Source organism: Octopus bimaculoides, chromosome 2 (genome assembly GCF_046866305.1).
Source record: "Octopus bimaculoides isolate indiv1 chromosome 2, ASM4686630v1, whole genome shotgun sequence".
NCBI classification, from domain to species: domain Eukaryota; kingdom Metazoa; phylum Mollusca; class Cephalopoda; order Octopoda; family Octopodidae; genus Octopus; species Octopus bimaculoides.
The window spans coordinates 6739307-6755877 of NC_142929.1; the positions used below are offsets into that span (position 1 = coordinate 6739307).

Genomic DNA, 16571 nt, shown 5'->3' on the forward strand with positions numbered 1-16571 from the left:
GTGTCTTGGGGAAATTTCAAACCTGGGTTCTCATTCCTAAGGTATTTTCTAGGTAGTGACCTGAATAATAATAATAATAATAATAATGATAACAACTACAACATCAAAAAATACCTTAAGAACGAGAACCCAAGTTCGAAATTTCCCCAAGACACCTGGTGAAGGCTGGAGGGTATATCAACTGAAACATTGTGTTAACAACAAACAAGATGAGAACAAATATCCATCAAATGTAAATAATGTACATAATTTCTCATCTCTTAAATATAGAACTGTATTTTAAGTGACATTGCAAGTAAAATTAAGTAGTCTTTTTCTGGTTTCTGTCACATTACTGTGGTTATCTTAATTCCAGAGAAGGATGAATGGCAAAGCTGACTGGACATAAAGGAATGTAACAGACTGAAATATCATGGGCCGTTTTTGTTTGAAATTTGGATATTTGCCTTCCATCTTCGTAGAACATTGAATAACTTAGGTGACATTGAAGATAAGAATTCTACTGTTCTAGGCCCTTGATTAATCTTCAATGCAGTGAAAAGAAAAAAAAAGGGTAATATTAGCCTACCAGAGTTTGTTGCCAAAGCAAACCTTCAAAAATCCCCTCAAATTCTGAACTTCATTCTAATTAATAACAACACTGGAAATTTGCTTTTGGTAAATATCAACTCTGTTGGTATTGTAACGAAATCTCCTTTGAAGTATGTTTTAATTAGGTGAGGATAAAAGAAAACTAAAGAATTGTATAATGAGGCTATTTCATTGAGCATCTCAATAAGGCCAGATTGCCAATTTGTCATTTTTCTTTCATGATAATCATTTCAATGAATAGATAAATCTGATAGAAAGCATTAGTCACACTGTCACCATCAATCATTCATATCACTCATTTTGTAATGATTTGTTTGAAGGATGCAAGCATCACTGTTTGAATAAGTTGCTTACTTCACAACCATATGCTTTTGAATGTGATCCCATTGTGGCATACACTGAATAAGTCCTTTTTATAATGCAGTCAAGTAAACAAAGGTCTCATACAGAGACAGAGAGACAGAGACAGAGAGACAGAGACAGACAGGTAGACAGAGACAGAGACAGACAGATAAAGACAGACAGAGAGACAAAGACAGACAGACAAACAGAGACAGATACAGACAGACAAGCATTTCCATTTGATTCCTTTTCTGGAATTGATAAGATAGGCAGCAGGCCAAATACGGGGGTCGATATTGGAGAGTAAACTCCTTGAAAATGGTGTCCCTACATAGCCACAGTAATGTGGCAGAAACCAGATAAAAAAAACCCACAAATATTTTAACTTTACTTGCAATGTCACTTAAAACAAATGTGCAATGGCAATATTTCCAAAAGCCTATGAAACCTAAAAATACAAACGCATTTATACAATTCTATTTTTTTTATCAATAATTCTTTTCAGCTGGTTAGTTGTCATCCCTTGCAGTTTGATAAATTACTTAGAATCTAAAATTTAGTTTAAAGTTGTTTTTCGCTAAAGGATATTTCTCAGAAAACCAAAAAAAATTCATCTGCAGTTGCAAAGTAACTATCAAATTAAGATGCAGATGCATTTGATGTTTTATATAAATAATTGTTAGGATACTGGAATAAGAGTATCATCATGAAATAATTTCAGTTGAAGAAAATATCAATAAATTACAGTAATCCCTCGACTATCGTGAGTGTTACAGTCCCAACCACACCGTGATAGGTGGAAATCCTCAAATTAGAAACAGTTCTGTATATTATTTTAATTGTCTTTATAATTTGCATATATTTGTTTTATTATAAATGCAAAATAACACTACAGAGGAATCGACATAAGCTTAAATAATAAGCTATGATAGATGTACTGCGATATGGCGAGGGATTACTGTATTTAATTTCTAAAAAAGGGGGAAAAAAAAAAAGAAACCTTACACTAGAATTCAGAAAAGTTTGTGAATTATTTTCCCAAAATAATATGATTCTTGTCATCATTAAATGAACTGGATTTTCATTCACGTGCTTTCGAGTTCGGACTGATTTGATAAAATTTAGGTTCACAATTATTACATCTGCCTTAGCGAAGGCAGAGGTATTGTGTTCAGTCATGTTTGTTTGTTTGACCGTGGACAAGATATCTCAAGAACCACCTGATGGATTCAAATGAAACTTTCAGGGATGTTTGGCCTCAAGACTGGCATGGACTGGTTAGATTTTGGGATCAATCCAGTACCGGACAAGGATTCTGGATTATTTTTCCTTTTTTTTTTTACTTATTTTTGAGAGCAGTTGGGATCATGTTTTAGTATTCTCGTTTCTGACAGCAATCGAGTTTATTTCAGATATCTCATTTTAAAAATCAACTCTGGTTAATCGTTGACAGTGTTGCCTTGGAGGAGGTTTGCACTCTCTGAATGCCCTTGTTTTTATTTGTATACAGAAGCCAATGTAAATCCATTTTTGAAACGACAATTTTCTCATGCATGAAACTCAGCTAAAGGCACTTTTCTTACCCCTACTCTTAGAACAAGAATTGACTGAATTAATGCCTGTCTAGACTATCTGGATCAAATAATTCACCTTTTTATAAGTCAAGATTATTTATGGTTTCAAATTTTGGCACAAGGCCAGCAATTTCAGTGAGAGGATAAGTCGATTATATCGACCCCAGTGCTCAGCTGGTACTTATTTTATCAACCCTAAAAAGATGAAAGGCAAAGTTGACCTTGGCAGAATTTATATTCAGAACCTAAGGACGGATGAAATGCCACTAAGCATTGTGCCTGATGTGCTAAAGATTCTTCCAGCTTGCCATCTTAAAGTCATGATCATAAGGCAGCATAACGGTGCCTGACTCCAAAGTTTTAGCTAAGTCCATGGTATTAACAGAAAAATAAGCAGAACATTTGATTTCTAATCTGAGATAAAATAATTTTTATCATCATTGAATATAATGCAAGCCAATGGAAAAAGCTCCTATTTTGTCACTTAACCTACTAGAAACAGCAACCAAATTTTCTCCAAATCACACTTCATATATATATATATATATATATATATATATTAATAGGACACATTGAGTAATGAGATTTTTAAACTTGGAGCATCTTCAACCATAGATCTAAGTGATCCAATTTAATATAATAGAAGTATTTACTCAGCTCTCATTGTATCACCCATGTTTCTGATTTCTTTGTGTGTGTGTGTGTTTTATGCTCTTGATGAGTTTAAAACCAGATCCATTCATCCATGGATGGAGTAAATTACACATGTTTTAATTCTTTTTTCCTCTATAATTGCATAATTATTCTCAGTTGCCATATATTCATATCATTCAATTATTCTGTTTTATTCATTGGCTATGGTAGTGATTTGGTAGATTCAGTGGGACATCAGACAAAATGCTGTGGAATCAAACTCCGAACTATGTGGTTTTGAATCAGAATGCTACATCTCTGTATCCAAATGGTTGATTAAACTTTTGAAGGTGATGTCCCAGCGTGGCCTATGAAATTCTGAGTACCAAAGAAGTTGAAATAATTTGGGAGTAAATATGTCAAAAGATGTTCTTGTATAATATAAATCAAAAATTAAAACATACATCTACAGTGTGTCCCAAAATTAAGGCAACCAACTTTAAGTGTGAATGCTTCACATGCAGCATGCAGCTGTTCTTGCAGAATCAAAGCCAATTTCTGTCACAATTTTGCCTTCAGAGCATCGAGCTAAACATGAGGAGTACCCAAGACACTCATTTCCAAAATAGCCCAAACAGAAAAATCCAACGAGTTGAGATCAGGGCTTCTTGAGGGCAATACATTCTTGCCTATGGATGGTGGAATGTTTTTCTAAATCCAGTGTTGCATCTGTTTAGAGGTGCGGGATGGTGCTGAGTCCTGTTGGAGGCTCCAAGGTCCTCCTTGAAAGTGTTTATTCGCCCATGGAAGCAGTTCAGTTTCCAGAAACTCACTAATTAACACTGGGTGTTAATGTTAACACCCAAGGACACAAAAACGAGGGGAAACCTCCCAGTGGCTGTCACAACCGCCCAAACCATAACTGACTGTGGATTTTGACATCGATTTATGAGTCTACACTCAGCAGAGCCAGATACACTCCAAAGCTGGTCATTCTGGTGGTTTACTGTCAGTTCGATGTTAAATTTCTTTTCATCAATGAACACCAAGTTGGGCAGCATGCCTTCAGCAATCTGACACAGGATAAGACAACTTCTCTTCAGTCTCATGGTCTTATAAACTTGTGTAAGCTCATGACAGCAGATCACCTTGTAGGGGTGTGTCCTGAGATCTTCCTTCAGCACTCGATACATCGATGTTCAGCTTATTTTTGCTGTGGCAGCCAGTTTTATGATGGAAGTACAAGGATTTTGCCATATCTGTTCTTTGGCACTTTTGATAAACAGGGGCATCTGCACACTTCTTTTTTGGCCACATTCCAGTCAATCAGCAGTGGAACCAGTCTCTTGGAACTTCTTGACAATTTTCCAGACTGTTGTTCAGTTAACCTTTAGCTTTTTTTGTTATATTACTTTCACCTCCTTTGTGGCAGGTTATGATTGCATTTTCTAATTTATAAATTTGAATTTGTTTTGTCTGAAACAAAAAAAAGATGCACTAAGCTTTTATAATGATGTATAATTTTCATATCTTATCACATTTATTGATAGTTATTAGCCCGAAACTTCAGTTGCCTTATTTTATTTTCTGTTATGTAATAGAGAAATAATCAGTTGTCATCCTTTCATGTGAGATCACAGCACCAAGAAGTATTATTGGGATAAATAAATCACTTTAATTGTATGGAAAGTTCCTGCAATGAATAATGGAAATTTTTGCTTAATGTATATTTTGAAAAGAAATTCAAATAAAATAATATCCGCATCACACTGTACATATAAATAAGACTAGTGCTGCTAAATACTATTTTTTAAATGTTTTATAAGCAACATAAATCTATAAGAAAAACGTAAAATATAATTATATAGTTCTCACTTAAGAAACAACTTGGAAAATTATTCATGTCATTAGTCCATCTCTTCATTCGTTATTGATATAAATGGTAACGTTTAAAAATATTCAGCAGAAAATTTCCAAACTGCAGTAAATATAGAAAACTTCTACTGTTGCTGCTGCCACTGCTGCTGATGTTGTGATGATGGCAATGATGAAAGCTAACTCTAGAATCGTTCGAATCCATAAGGTTCTATTGCAAGACATTTTGATAATCTTCAATTATGTTGCCATAATCTTTTCTCTCTTTTTGTTTTTTTAAAGAGACTGTTTTGGTCTCCGCAATTTCCATATATTACAACATAACTGTTTACCAAGTTATATTCACAATTCCTATTTATAGAGATCCGTATCTTCAAACAATTTTGATTGCAATCAAAATCTGATGTTAAAAGTGTGTTAGATTTACATTGCCGACTTCGGTTATCTATCCATTGTCATTCATTGGTACCAGACAAAGTTACCATTTCATTTCCAGCTGTTACAAGCTGTCATTTCATGCTGAATTCCTTATGAATAACTTGATGTTGCTACAGAACTTGGTTGTTATCAGCAACGACAACGATCATAATGGTAGATGGAAGTTGTTTTAATATAGATGTTATTAATTGTTTCGAAATTTGGTACAGTGCTAGTAATACTTGAGGGAAGAAGAACTAGACAATGCCAGCAACCCCAACAGACAGAACACTAGTACTTTATTTTGTTGTTGTTGTTGCTTGTTCCTTTTCAAGCCATGCCTGGCTCATAAGGGCCGGTTTCCCAGTTTCATTGGCATATGGGTTCCCCACATGGATGGGACGCCAATCCATTGAAGGTGAGCTTCTAGATGCAGAGAAAGTTGTGGTGAGAGAAAGTTGTGGCGAGAGAGTCAGTAGAAGTTTGCCATTATCTACTGCACGGAGCTTAGGTGTTTCGCTCATAAACACATACATCGCCCGGTCTGAGATTCGAACCCGCAATTCCTCGACTGCGAGCCTACTGCTCTAACCACCAGGCCATATGCCTTCACACTTTATTTTATGAACAGTGAAAAGATGGAAGGCAAAGTTATCTTTCAGTATTTGAATTCAGAAGAGAGAGAGACAGAACAAATATCTCAAGTACATTATTTACATTTGACGGATATTTGTCCTCATCTTGTTTGTTGTTAACACAATGTTCTGGCTGATATACCCTCCAGCCTTCATCAGGTGTCTTGGAGGAATTTTGAACCTGGGTTCTTATTCCTAAGGTATTTTTTTCAGGCATATGGTGTAGTAGTTAAGAGCATGGGCTACTAACACCAATATTCCGAGTTCAATTCCAAGTAGTGACTTGAATAATAAAAATTGAAATAATAATAATAATAATAATAATAACAACAACAACTTCGAAAAAATACTTTAGGAATGAGAACCCAGGTTTGAAATTTCTTAAAGACACCTGATGAAGGCTGGAGGATATATCAGCCGAAATGTTGTGTTAACAACAAACAAGAGGAGGACAAATATTCATCAAATGTAAATAATGTACACAATTAATGTGTCACATAATCCAAGGAAATTTGAAGCTTAACAACTACTAAGGCATCACTGATTGAACTATCTTTTACAGCTAGAAAAATAAACAGCTCTGTAAGAAAAAACTGTATACATAAAAGGCTAAAATAAAAATATGAATATATATATATATATATATATATAGGCGCAGGAGTGGCTGTGTGGTAAATAGCTTGCTTATCGACCACATAATTATGGGTTCAGTCCCACTGTGTGGCACCTTGGGTACGTGTCTTCTACTATAGCGTTGGGCCGACCAAAGCTTTGTGAGTGGATTTGGTAGATAGAAACTGAAAGAAGCCCGTCGTATATATGTATATATATATATATATGTGTGTGTTTGTGTGTGTGTGTGTCTGTCCCCACTTACCATTGCTTGACAACCGATGCTGATGTGTTTACGTCCCTGTAACTTAGCGGTTCGGCAAAATAGACCAATAGAATAAGTACTAGGCTTACAAAGAATAAGTCCTGGGGTTGATTTGCTCGACTAAAGGTGGTGCTCCAGCATGGCCACAGTCAAATGACTGAAACAAGTAAAAGAGTAAGGTAACACCGATTGAACTATCTCTTACAACTAGAAAAATAAACAACCCTGTAAGAAAAAAAAAACTGTATACATAAAAGGCTAAAATAAAAATATGAATATATATTGTTAAAATACGGAATTTAAAGTAGAAGTAATGAATAAGGTACATAAGCTGTGTTCTTTGTGCATGTATGCTTGTATTTTGTCTTGTTCATAAACATTGAAAAACTTGTAAAATCTACGAATCACTGATTAAGGTTTTATGTTGTGCATATATGAAAGTCATTAATATCCCGAACATGTTGAAAATCAGAATGAATTAAATGATTCATTTCAAATGCATTTTCAATCTTATTTGTAATTCAATTTTATTTTTTCTCATTTTTCTTTCTGCTTTCCCAGAATGCCCTCTCACCCCCGCACCTGCCATAAATGTGTTTGTATAAGTGTGTGAGTTTGTTTCTAAATCCAAACTTTTAAACTGAAAATCCTGATATTTTTGTTTTATCTACATTTCTTACTCAAGTAATTCCTTTTAAAATCCTATTTGGATTGAGATTCGACTTAGTAAGTTTTTCTTCCATTGTAATCATTTTCAAGATAAAAACAGAAAAAATAAGCTGTTTTAGCATAGCTTGACACAGATTTTGTAAAACTTATTTAAAGATTAGTTTATGTACTCTTTCTAATTTTCAATAATTTTTTTTCATTTTCTTTTAATTGTGAGAAGAAAAAAAGTCGTTATTTTCATGCGAATATAATCTCTTTGAAAATGAGTGAATGATTGAAGTAAAAGAATATACAATGTTAATAAGATGAAGATTTCAATAAAAATGAACAGCAGTTTTGTTCAATGAACGCAATGATATAGCAATTCTGGGTGAGAACTTTAATCTTATAACCTGCCACACATTGAAAATAGACATGAACAGCCCCTGCATGGCTGCTCAATTTGCTTTAAATAGTGAGAAAATCTTTTTCAGGTCATACCCTACTGTCTTACATTCGGAGGAATGGACACTTTGTATAATGTAGTCCTAGATACACTATGTCTAAAAAACAAAAAAAACAAGATGGTCACAATAATCAGGAACTAATATACGAGGAGAAGTGAAAAATTATCTGCATTTTTTCCATAACATATCTTTATTATTGTCACACTGCCTTCTAGGTATGCGTGCTTATAATTGGTGCTATTGTGGCCACATGATTGAAGTTTGAGCCTGATGGCACCGTTTTTCTTTCTGGCTTTACTGTGTAAGCATGGCACTCTGCTAGCAATGTGCACCAAAGAAGAACAAAGAGCAGTGATCCGATTTCTCTGGTCGGATGGTGTGTCGGGTGCTGAAATTCATCGGAGACTTTTAGCACAATACAGGCACAATGCACTACCATGTAAAAGTAAGTATGAGTGGATTCAGAAGTTTAAAAGTGCTTGGACAAGCATAATGCATGAAGAGGGAACAGGACACCTGTCAACCTCCACCACTGACCAGAAGATTCAGCAAGCTCGAGAGATAGCAATGGTGAACTGGTGAGTTATCATCGATGAGGCAGCTCGTTCTCTGCAGATTGGTCATGGGTCTGCCTATCAAATCATCCACGATGAGCTCGGCTTCCATAAAGTCTGTACAAGATGGGTGTCAAGAGAGCTTACTGCAGAGCACAAACACAAACGTCTGGAGGTCTGCCAACGTTTACTCAATTGCTACAACAACGCGGGCGATGAATTTTTGAGCAGAATAGTCACAGGAGATGAAACATGGGTCCATCATTATGAAGCAAAATCCAAAAGACAGAGTATGGAGTGGAAACATCCCGATTCGCCAGTGACGAAGAAATACAAGATTCAGTCTTCCGCAGGAAAGGTGAAACTAACCCTTTTTTGGGACTCAAAAGGGCCTATTCTGGAAGACTATCTGGAAACGTGGTTTATGATCAACAGTGGAAGATACAATGCTTTGCTGGCCAACAAACCGAAGCCAGCAATTCACACCAAACGCCAAAGCGTATTGTCGAAGAAAGTTTTGTTGTTGCATGAAAATGCACACCCACACACAGAGAAATGAAATCACAGTTCTTTGTTCTTTTGTGGTGCACATTGCTAGTGGAGTATGTGGGAGTGGGTGTAAGGGATGGGTGGGAATGGGATGGATAGGGAAGGTTGGGTTGGATTGTGTAAAGTGGGGATGCGAGTGGGTGACGATGAAGGGAGAGGAGGAAGGGAGAAGGTGGGTAGGAGTGAAGAAAAGAGAGGAGAGGTGGGTGGGAAGAAATAGGTGTGAGAGGGAGAGAAGAGAGAGAAGGAGGTTAGAGGAAGAGCGGATGAGAGTTGAGCCCATGTGGCGCAAAGGAGGAAAGAGAGAAGATTAATCACTGTTCACGGCGCAAACGGGAGTGCAAGGACAATCCAAATACAAACAGGTGTTGCAAAGAGTGACCGTTAGAGCAGAAATGGCGCGAGACCGGGGTGTCATTGTTGAGTCTGATGTGTCGGAGGTGTTCCACGAACCGGTCAGCCAAGCGGCGTCCTGATTGCCCGATGTATAGAGAAGGGCAGAGAGAGAGAGAGAGAGAGAGAGAGAGAGAGAGAGAAAGAGAGAGAGGGAGAGAGAGAAAGAGAGCAGGAAATGTAATAGATGACATTGGTAGAAGTGCAGATGAAAGAGTCGGTGATATGATAGGGTCAATGATGGGTGCCGGTGGGGAGGGTGGTGTTGGAGAGGTAAGGGCAAGTGCGGCAGCGTGGGTGGGAGCAAGGGAACGAGCCGGGTTGGGAGGTTGGGTGAGAGAAAAAGTTGTGGACCAAGAGGTCTCGTAGGTTGTATGTATGCATGTCTGTTTGTCCCCCACTATCGCTTGACAACCAACAGTGGCGTGTCTACGCCCCCGTAACCTAGCGGTTCGACAAAAGAAACCAATAGAATAAGTATTACGCTTACAAAGAATAAGTCCTGAGGTCGATTTGTTCGACTAAAGGCACTGCTCCAGCATGGCTGAAGTCAAATGATTGCAACAAATAAAAGAAGAATATATATATATATATATATATATATATATATATATATCATTGGGCGTATCAAACATGCATTCTGTATTACACCTATTGCTTTCTTCTTAAACTAATAATCATCAATGTGTGGCCTTTTATATGTCTGTGACGCCATTGTTGAAATCATTCATTGCAGCCTGATATTTTATAATATTCGATTATGGTGGAAGCGGTTTTTTTTTATATTGCTAAAAAGTGCACTTGATTAACAGTTGGCAAGCATTGATTATTTTCTCTCTCTTTGTGGTTCTCTATGTACGTATGCTGACATGAATATGTATTTTGGCTGGTTATTTATGAATGGATAATATCTTTGAAAGCCAAATTCTGCTAAAATTACCAGCCAATATGGCTGGTAAGTATGATGTTTATAAGCTGTTTTCTCGTTTCGCATTCTACGGATATTCAGTCTTTGCCATGTATAGGACTTCAAACATGAGGAAGAAATTTTTGATAACATAACAACAGCCTGTAAGTCAACAAAGATTGAGCAGATAATATACCAGTCATTTTGCAATATACCAACTAAAAAGATATGAATAAAGTTTTGTTTCTACTGATATGAACGATAATCCTTTTTCTTATTTAAGTTTGACATTTATTGTTATAATTCCTATTTCTCCAACTTCCATGTAACAAAACGTAAAAGGATACAACATCAACAGCAAAGGCAGAGAAAAGGCTCACATGTGTACACATCAAAACTCATTTAAAAAGACATGTGTCCTGGATATAAGTATTCTTCCCTTTATCCTTCTGTAATCTCGTGTAAAATGCAGAAAGTTTTCTTTGGAACCTTTATGTCAACAAACAAGCCTCTCTATGAAACTGACTAATTTTATGGCAAAGGAAGGAATAACTTAGCCATCCTACCTCCTCCTGAAAGACTTTATGCCAGTTGGTTCATGATAATTTTATAATATATTCACATCTAGCCGAAGAAATTGACCCCAGGGCTTATTCTTTGTAAGCCTAGTACTTATTCTATTGTTCTCTTTTTGCCGAACCGCTAAGTTTCAGGGACGTAAACACACCAACATCGGTTTGTCAAGCGATGGCGGGAGGGGGACTGATACACACAAAAATAAATAAATAATATAAATATATATATATGATGAGCTTTCAGTTTCCGTCTACCAGATCCACTCACAAGGCTTTAGTGAGCCCGAGGTTGGAGAGGATACTTGCCCAAGGTGCCATGCAGTGGGACTGAACCCTGAACCATGTGCATGGGAAGTAAGCTTTTTATACATACATATGTACATACATACATATAGTATTAGAATTATTTAACAATAATGGTATTGGTTACAGGCTCCCACCAGGCTAGTTTCTGGTTATCCAAGAAGAAGGCTCAATACTTGTGTTCTCAATGCGAAAGAGGATTAGCACATTTGATGTCTACCTTGAACATCTTTGTGAAGCTATTCGAGAGGATTGATGCGCTGGGGAGTAAGTACTGGGAGAACTCATCAGTTTAACATCACTTCCGATGGTGCAGAAAAACTATCACAAGTGATCTCGTCAAAAATCGCTAGTTTATTGATATTCAAGCTGATGTCTATCCTTAGCTAATACACGAAAGTGTAATACTATACACATACATTATACATATTTACACAAACTACAGAGGAACCGAAATACTTAATCAAGTTATGAAGTTTATGGAGAGATTAATAGCAGTATTGATGCATGACAGAGTCGACCAAGTTGAGAAACAGCTCGAGTTCGTTTTCAGAAGAGGCACTGTAGGTACAATCTTCCTAGTGGGACACCTGAAAGTCATCTCCTTTCCATTAAATTCTCCTGAAAGTCATCTCCTTTCCATTAAATTCTCCCTTAAATATGTATCAGCGGTCACCTCTCAACCGGCCCAATTTTTACAGTTTTCACCTTTCTTCCCTATCTATCACTCAACGCTTGTTCTCACTCATACTAGCCATATCTCACTCTGCCATACACTATTGCAACCTCAGCTCAGTTACACTGTTCTTCAAGCACCACTTCTGCTCACCTCGCATCTGAAGAACACATCCTGACACCTCATCACCAGTACAGGGTGTTCAAATAAGTATTTAAGGGTTTCCAGGCGATTCTTATACACTGATCCTTTACTTGCTCCCAAGAAAAAAAAGTCTGGCGGTGTTAAATCAGGTGATTTTGGTGGCCAGAGTCCCTTCCAAATAATCCGTTCACCGAAAAACTCTTGAAGTAGCGCCATGGTAATGCGCAGAATGAAAAACATTCGCTGTGGAGAAACGTTTTGAACATTCTGTATTTCTATCTCTGCCGTTTCACTCCTCTCATTCTGTTCGAATTATAGGAATAATATGAGTAACCGTGAACTTTTTCTACAATAAAAAACCTGTTCTTGTTCCTCCCTTCTCTCACATTTAAACTTCTCATCTCCTAACATAAGGCCACCTTCTTCTCTAGTTTAATCTCTTTCAGTCTAAAAGAATTAATATTTATGCGTCGTTGTATTTCACAATTATTTGAAATATTTTTCCTCAGCTCAAATTATTATAAAAGGAAAAAAAATATATTGAAAATTGCATTTATATCGCATTCAAATTTCTATTTGAGTTGGTACATGACAATAATTTGATGGTTTTACAACCACAAATTGGTCTCAAAAGCCAATTCGAAAACCATATTATATCTGGACGATATGACTGTAAGATTGAATTTTCAAGGGTACAGTTGGCTGATTGCTATTAACGTGTCAGAGAAATTATTAATCTGTCGTGAATGTTAATGAATGTTGAGTCTTCTTACTAAGTTATAAACTGTGTTTGTTAGTTCTGCGTTCCACTTAAATTGGAATTGTGGACAAAAAAAAAAAACGCTCGTACTACAAACTGGCAGGAATCTCATTTTGGTTTACGTAATTTCAGCTCTGTTTATAGAGCCAGTGGTTAATCTGTGTCTGTCTCTCGTTTTCTGATATATTGTATTGAAAAAGACTCTTCAGACTGAATATTAAAAAACAAACGAAAAGTGTTCTGCTAAAAATTACTACAGCACGAATTTTTCTTTTCCTCAGCCACCCACTCAAAATTTGTTCCAAAAGAAACCGTATTTTTAATATGGCGTCCTAGTGCCAATACATCATCCTTGCAACTGTACTACGATATGGAGGTAACGTTGCCCTACAATCTACTAGAAAACATCACCTCCAGATCATTTAATCATCATCCTACATGTTCTAGGATGAATGAATATATATATATATATATAAAACAATAATAAATGAGTATATGCATATATACGTACAGGTATGTGCATACCTACGTCTACCTGTATATATAGGTGCATATTTGGGTACAGGACATTGCAAACAAAACGTAGACAAGAAAATAATAATTACCAGAGTACAGAAAACACACAAGCCACATAGAGAACAGCTTCCTTCATCAGCTACCCCCGTTTTAACACCGTCGTTTCGAATAGTTGGGTAGGACGCATCGTTAAAACAGCTCTTCCCATGGACCGCAAATTAAATTTGTATACACAAATTAAACCTGTGCCAGGGTGGAAGGTAGTGGCGGACAGAAAAAAAAAACAAGACAGGAAAACAAACGGAAAAGGCTGTGCGGCCAGACATGAAAGATTATGTGTATATGAACGCAGTGAGGTACGAACTGAAAAAGACGGGACGAAGTAAGTTCGCGTGTTTGTTCGGCGATAGCCAAGGTAGAAAAGGATTAGTGACCGGAAGCATGTGACCAAGCAGGAGTAAGGGTGAGAGAGAGAGAGAGGTAGAGGGAGAAACAAAGGGAGGAAGTAGAAGAATAGGTGAGCAACGAAAGAAAAAGAGGAAATAGTAGTAACAGAAGGAAGAACGAGAGGGGTAAAGAGAGATACGTAGTAGTAACAGAGGAAGAACGAGAGGGGGAAAATGATAGAGAAAGAGATAGAGTCGTAAATTGAACATCGTAGGATTTAGAAGGGCAATGTATTTGTGTGAAATTTTGCTTCAAATTGGTGGGTGAGGTTGATGGGATTTTACAGACACCTTTCGAATACCAATATATATATATATATATATATATATATATATATATATATATATATATATAGACATATGGTGAAAATTGTTTGGGCTTTCCGTAATCTTAAGACTGGTAGCAGTCAGTGTTTTAAATCAGCCACCAAAGACGATCCCAAATCTGGACGATCTCCAAGGTTAACAAATAATATTCACATAGCATAAAACATGCTATCATCATTGAAAATCATTTAAGTGTTAGTAAAGTTTCTGAAGAAATGGGTATCTTTAAATGTTTGTGTCACATTATTTTAAAAGAAAAATTGGAAAGACTACCTTTTGTACCCCCTCCATAAATTTTTTTTTAATATTACACATGGTAATATTATATAATATTACTTAATATAGAAATGAAGTTTTTGTAATAGAAATTCTAAATTTTTATGACTCATCATTATTCTCATAAGACATGGTAGGAAATCAATTTTCCACCGTGTGTAATATTAAAAAAAAAAAACCTTTATGGGGATGGGTACAAAAGGAAGTCTTTATGGAAAATTAAAGATGCTCCTATTTCTTTTTCTGCTGTATCTGATAACAGTAGAACAGAAACGGAACAGTGTATAGCGGCTGTCGTTGACTGTTCAAGTGCGTGTTATTAAATAGAAAAACAGTATGAATTACCATATGACATTTTTGTGTATAAATATACTGTTTAAGCATGTGGTATGATACAAAAACGTGTTTACATACAAAGAAAGTTTTGATTTTTGCACTGAAAGAAATAATATACAATATTTGTATTACAGTATGTACGCTTGTGTGTAACGAGAACAGTCATTATGAGAATGTGTGTGTGATAAAATATCTTTGTACGAACCATATATCTTGTGTCGTGGTGAATAGACATGTGAGTCGCACGTGGAGCTAGAGAGAAAACATGTGTCTTTGACCGAAGCCTGACAGGAACTGAGAGTTTCTACCGCGCAGCTCAGAACGAAACTAGTGTCTCAGAATGAGGCTACTTTATCAAAGCGAGGCTGGTGTCGCAGAATGAGGCTACTTTATCAAAGCGAGGCTAGACGCCTTATCGATATATTCATCTGCTGTGCAGGTCGACTCATATATTACAATGTAATATGTAGCTCTGCTCAAGTGTCACAGTTAGTCACAGTTACTGGACAAAGTTTCTGGAAATTTTGATAATGAAAGATGAAACGTAACGTAGGTTAATTGCTAAAATGTTAAAACCCCAAAAAAGTGATTGTCACGAAGAGTGGGATCTGCGATGCTGCGAACAAAATATTGCTCTCCCAAGCTGCCCAAAAGTTAAAACGATGTTCACCTTTCCGATAAGAAGCTATTCAATATAGCTTCGTTCCATGTGGTCAAATGATCGAAGTTCTACCTTGATGTCGTAAGGCATTTTAAGGAACTAATAAGAGGCTTGGATCATGGAGCTGGACAAGCAAAACCTGTAAACTGCATCACGACAACGTATCTGCTGACGTGTTTCTCTTTATTTGCGACGAGTTTGCAAAACATTAACTATCTCTCATCTCACGATCGTTCTACTCTGCAGGTTTGGTTCCTGTAGATTACGATTTCCTCAAGTTCGAACCAACTCCCGAAGCGTTGCCCATTTCAGATGATTTATGACATCAAAAATTCTCTAAGAGAGCTGCACACTACCTGAGAAAACACATTCTAACGAAACTGAGAAAACTTTTGGAAACGATGTATGAACAATCGAAGGAACTGTTCTATAATTAAGAGATGAGGAATTATGTACATTATTCACATTTGACGGATATTTGGGCATATGGCGTAGTGGTTAAGAGCGCGGGCTACTAACCCCAAGATTCCGAGTTCGATTCCAGGCAGCGACCTGAATAATAATAATAATAATAATAACATCGAAAAATACCTTAGGAGTGAAAACCCAGCTTCGAAATTTCCCCAAGACACCTGAAGAAGGCTGGAGGATATATCAGCCTAAACGTTGTGTTAACAACAAACAAGATGAGGACAAATATCCATCAAATGTAAATAATGTAATTGAAAGAACTATTTTATTGGTGATAATTTTAATTAAATTGTATGTAAATCAATAAATTGATTTTTAAAACATTTCACTTATTTTGCGGCCATCTTCGTGTATGTGTGTGTGAAGAAATAATTTTCGTTTATTTTTATGGAAACAAAAAAAAAAGATATATAGAACTGCAAAAAAAATGTGCAGAAGTGAAACTGAGACAAAAATTATTGATTAGAGAACAAACATCAAATTTGGGCCAACGACTTTATATAACCCCACGCTTCTATACATCATATACAAAGAATACCATGACCTTCAACATATGACAGAACTACATATATAAACACCGAAGGTAAAAAAAAACATAAAAATCACCAAAATATATAG

The 16571-nt window shown here is 36.3% G+C and overlaps 1 long non-coding RNA gene across 2 annotated transcripts in view; it reads right to left on the reverse strand.

Annotated features, from left to right (window-relative positions):
• LOC128250439 (uncharacterized) overlaps positions 1-15730 on the reverse strand; it is a 160810-nt gene extending 145080 nt beyond the window's left edge. For both annotated transcript variants that reach the window (XR_016238105.1, XR_008266454.2), the window contains exon 1: positions 15027-15730. This is a non-coding gene — a long non-coding RNA (uncharacterized LOC128250439). The remainder of the gene's footprint in view (positions 1-15026) is intronic.
• Positions 15731-16571: the final 841 nt, after the last annotated feature.